The sequence below is a fragment of the Pinus tabuliformis genome, chromosome 7 (assembly GCF_031772625.1).
Source record: "Pinus tabuliformis cultivar Carrire ecotype Pingquan chromosome 7, CPIR1, whole genome shotgun sequence".
Lineage (NCBI taxonomy): Eukaryota > Viridiplantae > Streptophyta > Pinopsida > Pinales > Pinaceae > Pinus > Pinus tabuliformis.
Genome location: NC_142293.1, coordinates 895007501 through 895020031, shown reverse-complemented (window position 1 = coordinate 895020031; position 12531 = coordinate 895007501).

Here is a 12531-nt window from a genome sequence, read left to right as displayed (position 1 = left end):
GCCAGATTGTTGTGCAGAGTAGCGCGAGTGCGCAGATCGGTTCGCGACCCTTCCAGTCCTCATCAAGACATCCCTAGGGTGCGGAAACCTGGTTCCAGCACCCTCCCATACTACCTTGGGTGAGACTTCAGTCCGTGCTCCATGAACTATTGCTGAAAGGGCCAATAGTGTGGGATTTGTTTGGCTAAAACACTTCCAAACATGAGTCAGGCCCCATCAAGCCAACAGATGGTTCCATTCCCAGGACCGGTATTTGCCTAAGGGATGTCTGATGTCGGAACGTTGGAACCCTACGAAGAAAGAAATTTAAGATTGGTTAGATCAAAAGCTTCACGAGTTCATGATACAAGAAAACAAAACTCCACAGATATCTGAGAAGAGGTGAATGGATCGCTACATATACACGGAAATCCACAAGATCTTCTTCACGTCTTTCTCATCAGAACTATATGAGTGGATCGCGCGGCTAGAAAACATCTAGGGAAGGTGCAAGCTTGATCAACCCATAGTGTGGACGCCAGAGTTGGTGCGCAGGCTAGAGGCATCGGAAGATAAAATCGCACAGGCAGTAGATCATTGGCTGGATCGGATCATAGGAGGGCTTATCAGGGTATTCTCAAGGGACCACGAGGTAAGTACGAAAAATAGTTAAATACTTGGATTAAGATGTTATTATGTGAAAAATGGGTGACGTGAACCCATTGATGTCTGGGGTAATGCGGAGCGGAAGAGGCTACCAAGGGATTGAAGGAATAGAGAACAGTCCCCTGATTTCATTGTCACGAGGAACCGAGGAGGAGCTTGTTGGGTTCTCTCTGAGAAGCATGGTCCAGTTGATAAAGTAGCGCATTCCATTGTTACCACTGCGATCCATGCCATCACCCACTTCACCTACATCAACCCCATCTTCACCTACCCCTCCTCCGCCACCACCGAGGGTTAGAATGGCGAGTGCGATCAAGTTGCCCGTATTTAGAGGCATAGGAAATGAGGAACCAGATCAGTTCTGGTTCATGGTAAAGGTGGTATGGGAAGCCCAAGGCGTTACAGATGATAACATCAAAAAGGATACTTTGGTAAGTGCGCTACAGGATCACGCGTTGACGTGGTATATAGAGCACTCTAGCGATCATCCAAATGCTGAAATAGCAGAGATCCAAGATGCGTTGAACAAAGAGTTTAGCTGCCCGAAATTAGAAACTTAGTCAATCATCGGATTTAAAGAAATTGTGATGCTTCCAGGCAAGACTCCATGGTATCTGGATCAGCGCTTGAAGAGCATGATCCGTGAAGCTAACATGACGTTAATGGATGCGCAGCACCGCACGTGGTTTGTGGCATCTTTAACACCACATCTAAGGACGGCACTGTCACAGCAAAAGATCTCAACCCAGGATGAAGCATTAGAGATAGCGATGAGGTTGCATGAAACTCAAATACAAGATCTGGGGTTGGGAGTTCAGCAAATCCACGCGCAACTACAAAACCTATGCTTAGAGATGTAGAGCTTGAAACAGGATAAGGCGCCCCGGCCAGAAGAGCGAGAAGAAGTGTGGTGCATAAAATGTAGAAGCCACGGCCACGATAAGGATCATTGTCCAATATTCACGAACTATTTGGCAGGGAGAAGCCAATTCCGTTGAGACCAGAGGCGCAGGCAGGACCAAGTGTGACACCCGTGCTTTGGTGCGTGATCTATCAGGTGGGAGGAAAGCACACAATGGAGAACTGTCATCTATTAAAGAAGTTTACACAGACCCCCCAGCAGCTATATTGCAATTTTTTTAGATCGGTGGGTCACGATGAATGAGACTGTTGTAGTTATGAACTATTGATGGATCAAACACTTGCCTACAGGATGCAGACTGAGGCGCGAGGTCAGGATCTAGCTGCAGCAATAGCGCGTGGTGGGTTCCAAGGGCAAGGATGAGGACGAGGAGGAATGGGACCTGGACGAGGCCATGGGTAGTTAATCTGTTACAATTATGGAGGACCTGGGCACTATGCGCGTGACTGTACCAACCCAACTAGGATATCGTGTCCATACTGTGAGCGGTTCGATCATGAAATGATAGATTGTCCCACGCTGATAACGTAGATACGCGAGAAAAGGGTAGCACAACCTACGCCAATGCAGAATGTCCAAATGATGAGGTCTAAACTGCATGAAGAAGATCCCAACGTGAACATGACGCTCAGAAGTGGCACAGCCACAGGGGAAGATAAAGGGAAACAACCTAAAGAAAATACATGGGTGTGCAAGGCCCCTACAAAGCAACTTGAGTTCAACTTGGAACATGTTAAGGAAACGTTTAGAGACATGTATAAAGCTGCTACGTGACAATAAGGCAGTTAAGGGATTACAAGAGCTGATAACCAGGTGCGCAGGGACAGGTGAACCACATGTGGTCCGCAAACTCGGAAGGCATGCTTTGCGCACTGGGCGGGAAATGCGATTGACAGCGCAGATTGGCGACTTTGAAATGGATCAAGTCATCCTGGACTTGGGTTCGGATGCGAATGTGCTACCTAAACAAACATGGGAACGCATGGGCAGGCCTGCATTACAATGGTCTCCTATTCAACTACGGATGGTGAACCAACAAAAGATCTTGCCCATGGGGAGATTGCAAGGAGTAACAGTGGATATAGAAGGCACGAGCACACAAACGGATTTTGAGGTAATAGAAATTGTGGATGACAGTAACCCTTACCCCGCGTTGCTAGGAATAGACTGGGCCATAGATATGAATGGAGTCATCAACTTAAAGAAGCGGAAGATGATATTTGAGAAAAAGTCCCTCCGCATAGTTATTCCGCTAGATCCAGCCGAAGGAGCGCGCTACACTGAACCTGTACATGACGATGGAAGTGAGGATGACTTGGATTATATCTACAAAATAACTGCACAAAATCAGGACTAGGTAAATCCGACTACGGAGGGATGAATATCGTGAGAGAAAGCAGATTCCTGCACCTCGAATTCAGATGAAGAAGACGAACACTGGCACAACCGGTTGAGCCAAGTAACAACGCTAAACTGTAATATGATGACTAAGTCACTACGTTGCATAATAGCTCAGGATCTAGATCTACTGACGTATGATGGGTTGACAGCAGTGGATGAATTCCTAAACAAGTTTGAGGGTGAAGTACCAGAGCACCAGAGGTTCGATGCATTGAAGTGGGTGTTGCATGCAACACCTAAGCGCTGGTGGGGAACACATGAAGGAACCTTTGAAAATTGGCACAGTTGCAGAAGGATGATGCAGATAAGGTTTGGGAAGTTGGAACTACAAAATAACTGAGAAATACGATGGACGTGATGACCCGCGTGTACACCTCACAAAATGGACCAAAGCCTATGGAGAAGAACCCCAGCCGGAGTGGGTACACTTATTTTACCATACCCTGGATGTCATCCCAAGAAACTAGTATACTGAGACAGAACTCTAACATGGCATAGGCGAATGGGATATCTTACATGAAGGATTTTTATTAACGTTCTTATTTGAGGACCAATGGATGGATACTATTGACGATGCGCTACAGGTTGTGAAAGCTGCCATTTTCAAAATACCTCAGGAACCAGAAGAAATAGTGCAACCAGTATGGTCACATCAGTTAAGCCAGGCCCTAGAATGTTACAATGTGCAAGTAGAGGATGATGATGATGACCCCAGAAACATCAATATTCTGGAAACAGAGGGGAGCCGCCAGGGGAGCAGACCATTGATTGAGGACCCCAACATCACTGCACCCTTGAAAACGAAGCAGGTAATTATTGGTACGGATGAGGAGCCGAAGTACGCAATGCTGGGAGACTATTTGGATGATGCCACGGTGGATGAGGTCGTCGAGTTACTTCAAGAATATCAAGACTTATTCTCAACCAAAATCACGAAGTTAAAAGGGATCCTCGGCAACCTAGGAGTGATGAAGATAACTCTGAAACCAGACGTGAAGCCAGTTAAGCAGCGCCCTTACCACCCAAATCCAAAGTATAAGGAAAAGGTCCGCGAAGAATTGGACAAAATGCTAGCAGCAGGAATTATTGAACCAGTGGAAGAATATGACTGGGTGAGTCCTATGATAGTGCAGGAGAAAAAATATAAGGGTGAAATTCGAATCTGTGTGGACCTCCGAAAGCTGAATGATGCATGTTTCCATGATCCATTCCCAACACCATTCACAAATGAAGTCTTGGAGAATGTTGGCGGGCAGGAAGCGTAGTCATTCACGGATGGGTTCTTAGGGTACCATCAGATCAAGATCACACTGGAAGATAGAAGCAAGACAACCTTCATGACCGAATGGAGATGTTTCCAATACACTGTTATGCCCTTTGGATTAAAGAATGCGCCAGCGATATTTTCACGCGTAGCAGTGGCTGCATTCAAGAAATTCATCCATAAGTTTTTGGAAGTTTATTTTGATGATTGAATTGTATTTGGGCTTGTCAAGAAACACATCGCGAGTTTACGATTGATGTTGGATACGTGTCGACGACACTAGATTGCGCTGAACCTTAAGAAATGCACTTTCCTCGTCCCCTTCAGAAACTTGCTCGGTCATGTGGTCTGTCGACAAGGCCTGATGGTGGATTCTACGAAGGTTGCTATCATACTCAATCTAGAGGCGACACGAAGTGTCAAACAACTGCGTGCCACATTGGGACACACTGGGTAGTACCAAAAGTTCATTAAGAGTTATGCACAAATCACGGCACCAATGGAACAGTTGTTGAAAAAGGACGCTACATATTGTTGGAATGAGGAATGTAAGAAGATTCTGGAGGTTGTCAAGGAAAAAATGGCATTCGCTCCTATTCTAGTCTTTCCAAAATGGGACATCGAATTTCATGTACATGTTGATGCGTCATGTATTATGCTAGGCGTTTTACTTACACAGGAAGGTGCGGAAGGCGTCGACCACCCGATCGCGTTCGTAAGTCGGCAGCTGTCCAAAGCTGAAAAGAACTATTCTACTACTGAGCGCGAGGGACTGGTGATGGTATACGCACTCTAGAAATACTGCCATTATCTGTTGGGTGGGCACTTTAAGATGTATACTGATCATCTGCATTAAAATACTTAGTGAATAAGACTGTGTTGGGGGGGCGTATTTGTAGATGGTTGTTACTATTCCAAGAATATGACTTCGAAGTCATTGTGAAGCCGGGACGCCTAAACACAAGTCCAGATCACCTCTCGCGAATTGAGAATGATGAGGAGCCAAAAAATTTGGAGAAAGGACTACCCAATGCACAGCTCTATGCAGTACGTGTTGTGGACGGCCACTTCGAGGACATAATCCACTTCTTAACCACAGGGACCGTGCCACAGAGGAAAGAATTGGTGATACGCGTAGCGGATTTCACTGTTATTCCAGGGCACCTCTACAAAATGGGAAATGATGAAATATTACAAAGATATGTACCTAAATTTGAGTGAGGACAGATCCTCGCAGAAGCACATGGGGGGCTGTAGGAGGACATTATGCGGGATGCGCAACCGCATAGAATATTCTTCGCGCTGGAATATGGTGGCCAACTCTACATTAAGACTCAAAAGCATATTGTCAGGCCTGTGACATATGTCAACGGACTAGGAAACCATCGCGAAGGGACGAAATGACACTCAATCCACAAATGACACTGCAACCATTCGAAAAATGGGCGATTGACTTTGTGGGGCCCATCACACCTCAAGGAAAGATGGGTGCACGCTATATCATCACCGCGACAAAATACTTGACTTGATGGGCAGAAGCACAGCCGGTTAAGGACTGCACAGCCGCTACAGCTGCAAAATTTTTGTTCGAGAATGTGTTGACGCAATTTGGATGCCCTAAAATTCTCATGAGCGATCACGGAACGCACTTCCTAAATGACACTATCAACGCACTCACTGAGGCATTCCAGATATATCATCAACAAAGTACGTCGTACCATCCGCAAGTGAATGTGACTGTCGAAGCTTTCAACAAGATTCTGGAGACTGCGTTAACCAAAGTATGTAATGCGCAGCGAAATGATTAGGATTTTCTTATACCTGCTGTGCTATGGGCATAACGAACCACATGCAAGAAATTGATGGGTCAGACACGTTTCTAGTTAGTCTACGGCACGGAAGCCATCATGCTAATTGAATACATTGTACCCAGTTTGCGAATAGCAGCGATGGCAGGCATGGAAGACTGTGGAGCCCTGGAAGAGAGGCTCGCGCAACTAGAAGAACTTGAAGAGGAACGGTTTCTGGCGGGATTCCATCAGCAGGTACAGAAGCAGCGAGAAAAAGCTTGGCATGATCACCATATCAAGTTTCGCACGTTCAGAGAAAATGATATAGTATTACTGTACGACAGCAAGTTCGAGAAATTTCCTGGGAAGCTCCGAATGCATTGGTTGGGACCATATGTAGTCAAAGAAGTCACAAATGGAGACGTGATCCAGCTCAACAAGCTTAATGGAGAGCCCTTCCCAAGAAGAGTAAATGGTAGCTGCTTGAAGCTCTACACGGGAGGGCCGGCTACTTAACTAACCAATCAAAGCATAGTCTCACCGCTCCAGACAGTTGAAAGAGAGGGCAGGATGGTAAAACAGTTTGTTAGGAGGCTGCGCGACAAAAGGGGCATGCGCAGAATCGGTAGGTTACAAAGGTCGCGGTTGCACAGACGGGGCCACATTGTTGCGTGGTTAAACACAGACGTGACCATTGTTGTCACTATTCATGACAAGATGTTTGATATACTACAAAAAGGAGCGGGCAGTGGGCAATTAAGATACAATGTAGAAGCCAAATCCAGAATAATCTACCGTAGATATAATGTTAAGGTGCCAGAAAAGGAGGTAACAGCCGAATTTGAATTTCCACAAGCCTATAAATCACAGTGGGGCATCTATAAAACAAATTGTGGTGTCTACAGAAGTAAGCTATTGTGCCTTCCTATCATTATGGAATTGTTGAACTTCGACACTGAAGCGATAAGCCCAGGGTTTTTAATATGGCCAACCGAGATACAAGCTCTTTCGGATAGTTTGGTGCCAATGGCCATGGACGCCTCGCCGAGCTCAACACCGACGGTAGGCGATGTACCAGAAACCCTCAAATGCGAAGCAGAACTGGTCCGGATGCCGCTGCCTACACCACGGGTTGGCTGGCAACTCATGAAAGATAAGGAAAAGATGGTGAATCTTGAGACAAAGGATGGAATTTCAGTTAACAGTTTGTCTCTGACGCACCTTGAAGATTGGGATCTCATGGGCAGCAACATCTCTCTTGCAAAAATGCAACACAAGCTTCAGCAGACACTACATATATTGGACCAGAGGTGGGAAACTTGTTGCTTTGGCACGAGGAATTTCCACCTTTGGCGCCTCAACTAGAGCTAAAATCGTATGAGGGGCCGCTTTGTGTTAACCAAGCAGAGCAGAATGAGCATCCTTGGTTGAGAGAATTAGTAGAGGCAATGGAGCAGGAGTTTGAAGGAGTTTTGCAGGAGGCAAGGATGGAGCAACAGGACGTAGTACGTCACTCGCAGGAATGGTGAATCGCAACGCCTTGGCAGTGTGTCTCGCCGCACTAACGAGTGACTCGAGACAAGTCACGATGATTGTGTTGGCGGCCTGTTGGGTAGCGGATCCCCCACGTAACGGTTTTGGGGCTTAAAGCCCACAATTCAGGGTAACGATATTGTGAAAATTCCACGAAGTGCGCGGAGCGCAAACTGTAATGGGTTGATTCAAAGGGTTGTCCGCCCAAAAATAATGTAAAATAATAGAAAACAAGTCGGCCTGCCCATGGCCCGCGAACCATGGGAAGGTATAAATAGAGTAAGAGTTTAAGGATAGAAGGTAGCTTTTGTCTAAGATCTGACGTATTATGGGTTTGTGAAGTCAATATTCGCTCTGAGTCTGTAAGTCTGAGTCATGGGCAGTAGTAGTTAGAGAAGGCTCTGCAGCTGTGTGCACAGAGGCTTGGCAGAGTCTACAGTTGTGTGCGCGGACCCCTGTAGCTAAGTGCGCAAGGTGCAACTTATTTTACTGAATAGACGAGTAATAAAGATAAGTTTTTCTAAATAAATGTGCCTTTGATTGCGGATCTATATGTTTATGCTTATGTTCTAAGTTTATGCATATCTATAATATTTATGGTTGCATGCGCTGGTTATCACTATTGAATGATGGGTTAAAGACTTTAAGAATTATATTTGATCTATAATAAATACATTAATAATAAGAATCTAAGAAGTGCCTCATCACCAAGCTTCGTGAAGGCCATATTGATGTGCAGAGTAGCGCGAGTGCATAGATCGGTTCGGGACCCTTTAGTCCTCATCAAGACATCCCTAGGGTGTAGAAACCTGGTTCTAGCACCCTCCCATACTACCTCGGGTGAGACTTCAGTCCGCGCTCCGCAGACTATTACCGAAAGGGCCGGTAGTGCGGGATTTGTTTGGATAAAACACTTCCGAACCTGGGTCAGGCCCCATCAAGCCAACATTTATGTAAGGAAACAAGTGTATGTATGTGACTATGATTAATGCAACCCGCGTATATCCAGATAACTAATTTATCATTAAATTAATCATTTGTTCGTCTTTAATCAGTGCATCATTACTTCATTATTCATCAACTAAACAGTAAACCTCAGCAGGAAGAAGTAGATTGATCATCAACACACAAGAAAATATCCACACAAATGAACACCAGAATTTTAGGTGGAAACCCAATGTGGGAGAAAACCACCATTGTCATTGTCGTTGTCTTTGTCTTCTTCTTTTATTATAAAGGAAAAATTCTTAAAATATTGTACTAGCATAGACTCTAACCAATATGCACGCACCCACCTACATAAGGCTACAACCTTCTCTCATTTTCGAGCACCTACTGGAAGGGAGTTATAGCCCCCTTTATGAAGACTGCTACCCTTAGCTCCTTGTGGACCACTTTTCAGGATGTTTCAAATTAGATCCACATGTCAAACAATAAACAAACCAGCCTAAATTCCATTTGGACCCATATCAACCATAAACCCAAAAAAACTAAAGCATTGAATCTAAGACATTATCACACTGTAAATCAACTGAAATTCTGAAGTATAAAGACATTGAATGCAGAACCCAACCAAAAACAATAAATATCAAATTGTGTATGCAACTGTAATGAATAAAACCAGTGTATAAATTTTCTTTCTATGTATAATAATTGCGTACAGTTCTCATAATAGTAAACATTGGAATCATTAATCATTGAATCATTCACAAGTCATAAAATCAATCACATATTTGTGAACCAATCACAGATCATATAATTGTGTGCCATTAAACTTGAATAGTTAAACCAAGTCACTTCAATCATAATAAACACATCATCGACAAACAACATCAAGTAAATAAATCATCAATTGTAAACATCAATCAATAGATATGTAAACATCTATTAGAAAATAAAACCCTAGTTTATGTACACAACCTTCATAAGGAATATTCACGTATGTACACGCTTACCATACACAACACCCACGTACAGATATGCACATATTGAAATAATTATTTCACATAATATATACGTGAGCCTTCAAAGGTGGATCTGCGTATGTACGCAACTATGTCCAAACATACCTTTGTATAGATCTAAAAATGTTCGCTGCAAACACAATTTCACTTTCTGCAACCTTGACTACAGACTTCTGAATAATTTTTTTAGATCATAGCATCACAGTTTCATTAATATTAAACATTTGCAGCAAGTAAATCAACTAAGAAAACATGCCTATATAGTTCATATCTTTTAGATCTAAGTCTTATCCTTTCTCCCTGGTGTGCACCTGTTTCAAATCAAATCATTCATAGATAGAATAATACTTGCACACCCAATACCTTGATCTTCATCTCCTTATATAGCATTAGACATAGCCAATACCTTAGGTCAATCCCTTAGTAATGTCATTATTATTCTTTGATGGGATCAAATAACCATTGTCACACTCATGACTATGGGTCAATACCAGGGTAAAGACCATTGGTATTCAAGTTTCCATGGTACGGATTCTGTACGCGACTTTCCTTCACAATACATGCCTATGTATGCAACCCTTATGAATAGGATTTGTGTATACTTTCCCAAAATTCACCTTTATCATTCATCTATCTCTGATATTGACATTCCTTTTTCCATCATCTCAGTCACATATATACTAACCTGCATAATCATCTTTTTACCATAATTTTGACATCTTTATCAAGTAGGTTTCCATCAAGGATAGCACATTAGCCATAATTCCAACATAGAGAGCCCACTTCAAGAATTTGATATAGAGAATTGATCATTTTTTATTAGATTCATATTGTGTATATATATTAATACTAATAGAATTTCTCAATCCCCACCTAGCGTAAACATAACACCTAAGACCCAGTTAGTGCATATGAATACTATCTAAGTCAGATTGTGTCGTCTCTATGCTATTCATGTTACCTCACTTCCCTCATTATTGTCATATGTCAATTTCGTCACTATGGATATGCATACTCAAAACCTTCACAACCTCATGGGAATATTTTATGCATATGTATAGAGAGAGGATCTCATTCCTTTGTGCTCAAAATTTCAGCTCCTTTGGTGGTCCTCCCTTTAGGGATTTTAATGTACAAAACAACCACAAAAATTTTAGACCCTTGACAATGGCTTTTAATAAAGACTTATGCTCATTAATGAAGTAAACTTGGTTCATTTTCAAGGGTTATTAGATGTGTTAATAGTTAGGCCTTTGGTGCCTTGCAAAAACTCAAAACAAAACTTATAATTCCTTTAGCAAATTTGTCGATATATAAAGAGTAGGATTATACATACCATAGATTTGGAGTTTTGAAGTTGCACAGAAATTCTATTGATTCTTTAATAAATGATGTCTTTGTTTTTTATATATAAACACCAAATTCCTTCCCCCCTACCCTTGCTTTGGGGTATTGGTTCATAATTCTTGTCTCTAATTCATAGACCTCCAAGCATCCATCTTTTCTTTATCTTAGTGCCTCCAAAGAGAAAGACTCTTTGTATTTTCTTGATGGCTAAAGTGATTTTTTTGGATTTGTAAGGACCACGAAGAGATACAAGGGACAAATTTGATAAGATTTAATTTTCTTGTGAACGATATGAATTTTAGGGTCCAACAACCTATTTCTTGCTCCATTTTTTTAACAACGTCCTCACATGAGATTTCTCATTGTTGATTAGACACTCGTAGAATCCTCCCATGACCATGTTGTTTGAGAGCACATGTTGAGAAGCAATGATTTTGTAACTAACATTGAATATGGAAATAGGATGAAATTTTCATACTTAAGTTACTTCCTTCTCTTTGATGATGAGTTCTAGAAAGGTGGCATTGAAATGTTTTCAAAGTGCCCTTATTCACCTCATTGTCTCTAATATTACATGTATATCCCATCCTACTAAATCCCAACATTCCTAAAAGAAGTATATGGTGAATCCATATAGTTCTACATATTTTCCCACTACCATGTCCCAAACTACCTCTATTACTTCCTCATGTGAAACTTCTTACATAAGAATGGATTTTTTCTCTTCCCAAACTAGTTTGCAGATGTTGTTTGTGATTTCTAACATGGATCCATTAAGAAGGTGCTAAAGTATATGTTTATATATATATATATATATATATATATATATATATATATATATATATATATATATATGTATATATATATATCTATATATATATATATATATATCTATATATATATATATTTGTGTATTAACATGCCTATAAATTCCCCTTGCGCATGAAAGAAGATGATTTTGTTGTGGTTTCTTCCTTGCATAATGGTTTGATGAAAAAAATTAGTATTTTTGTGCCCTTCCCTCAACTATTAGAGTCTATATTTTTTCCTCCATAAACATTCTTCTTGAATATTATGAGCTATAATTTCTTCACCAATCATATTTTCCTCATTTTATATGTCCATTATTCTAGTGTTCATTATTTCCCATTGAGTTGAGGCTACTTATTTTTCCAACTACATTTTGTCCAAGAAGATGTTACCAAATTCTTCTTTGTTTGATTCCTTAAGGTGAGCCTTGATGTTCTTGAGCATTTGTTAGAAAATGTAAATTTTGGTGCCCATGATATTGATGACTTATAGCCACCAGATCCACATGTCTTCCTTGAAGTATGGTTGATTAAGCTAAAAAAATTCAAACTAAAGGGTGTTGGACTAAGGGATCTAATATTATTCCATTATATAAAAATAGACCAATATTAAAAAAGAGTTCTTAGTAGCAGTTATATTGCTACTTTGTATCCCATTTCCCAAAATAATTTTAATACCAAGAACTTATCCAAACATACTACCTCCATTTGATGTCTTCTTCTTCTATTGTTCCAAGTATCAAGGCCATATATGGTTTGGATGTTTATGAGCTTAAGGTTCTTATTGAATTTCTTGAAATGGGTTTCGTTTTCCCATAGTTTGTGAACTCCCCCTATTTTCTCGAATAAAGAGTTG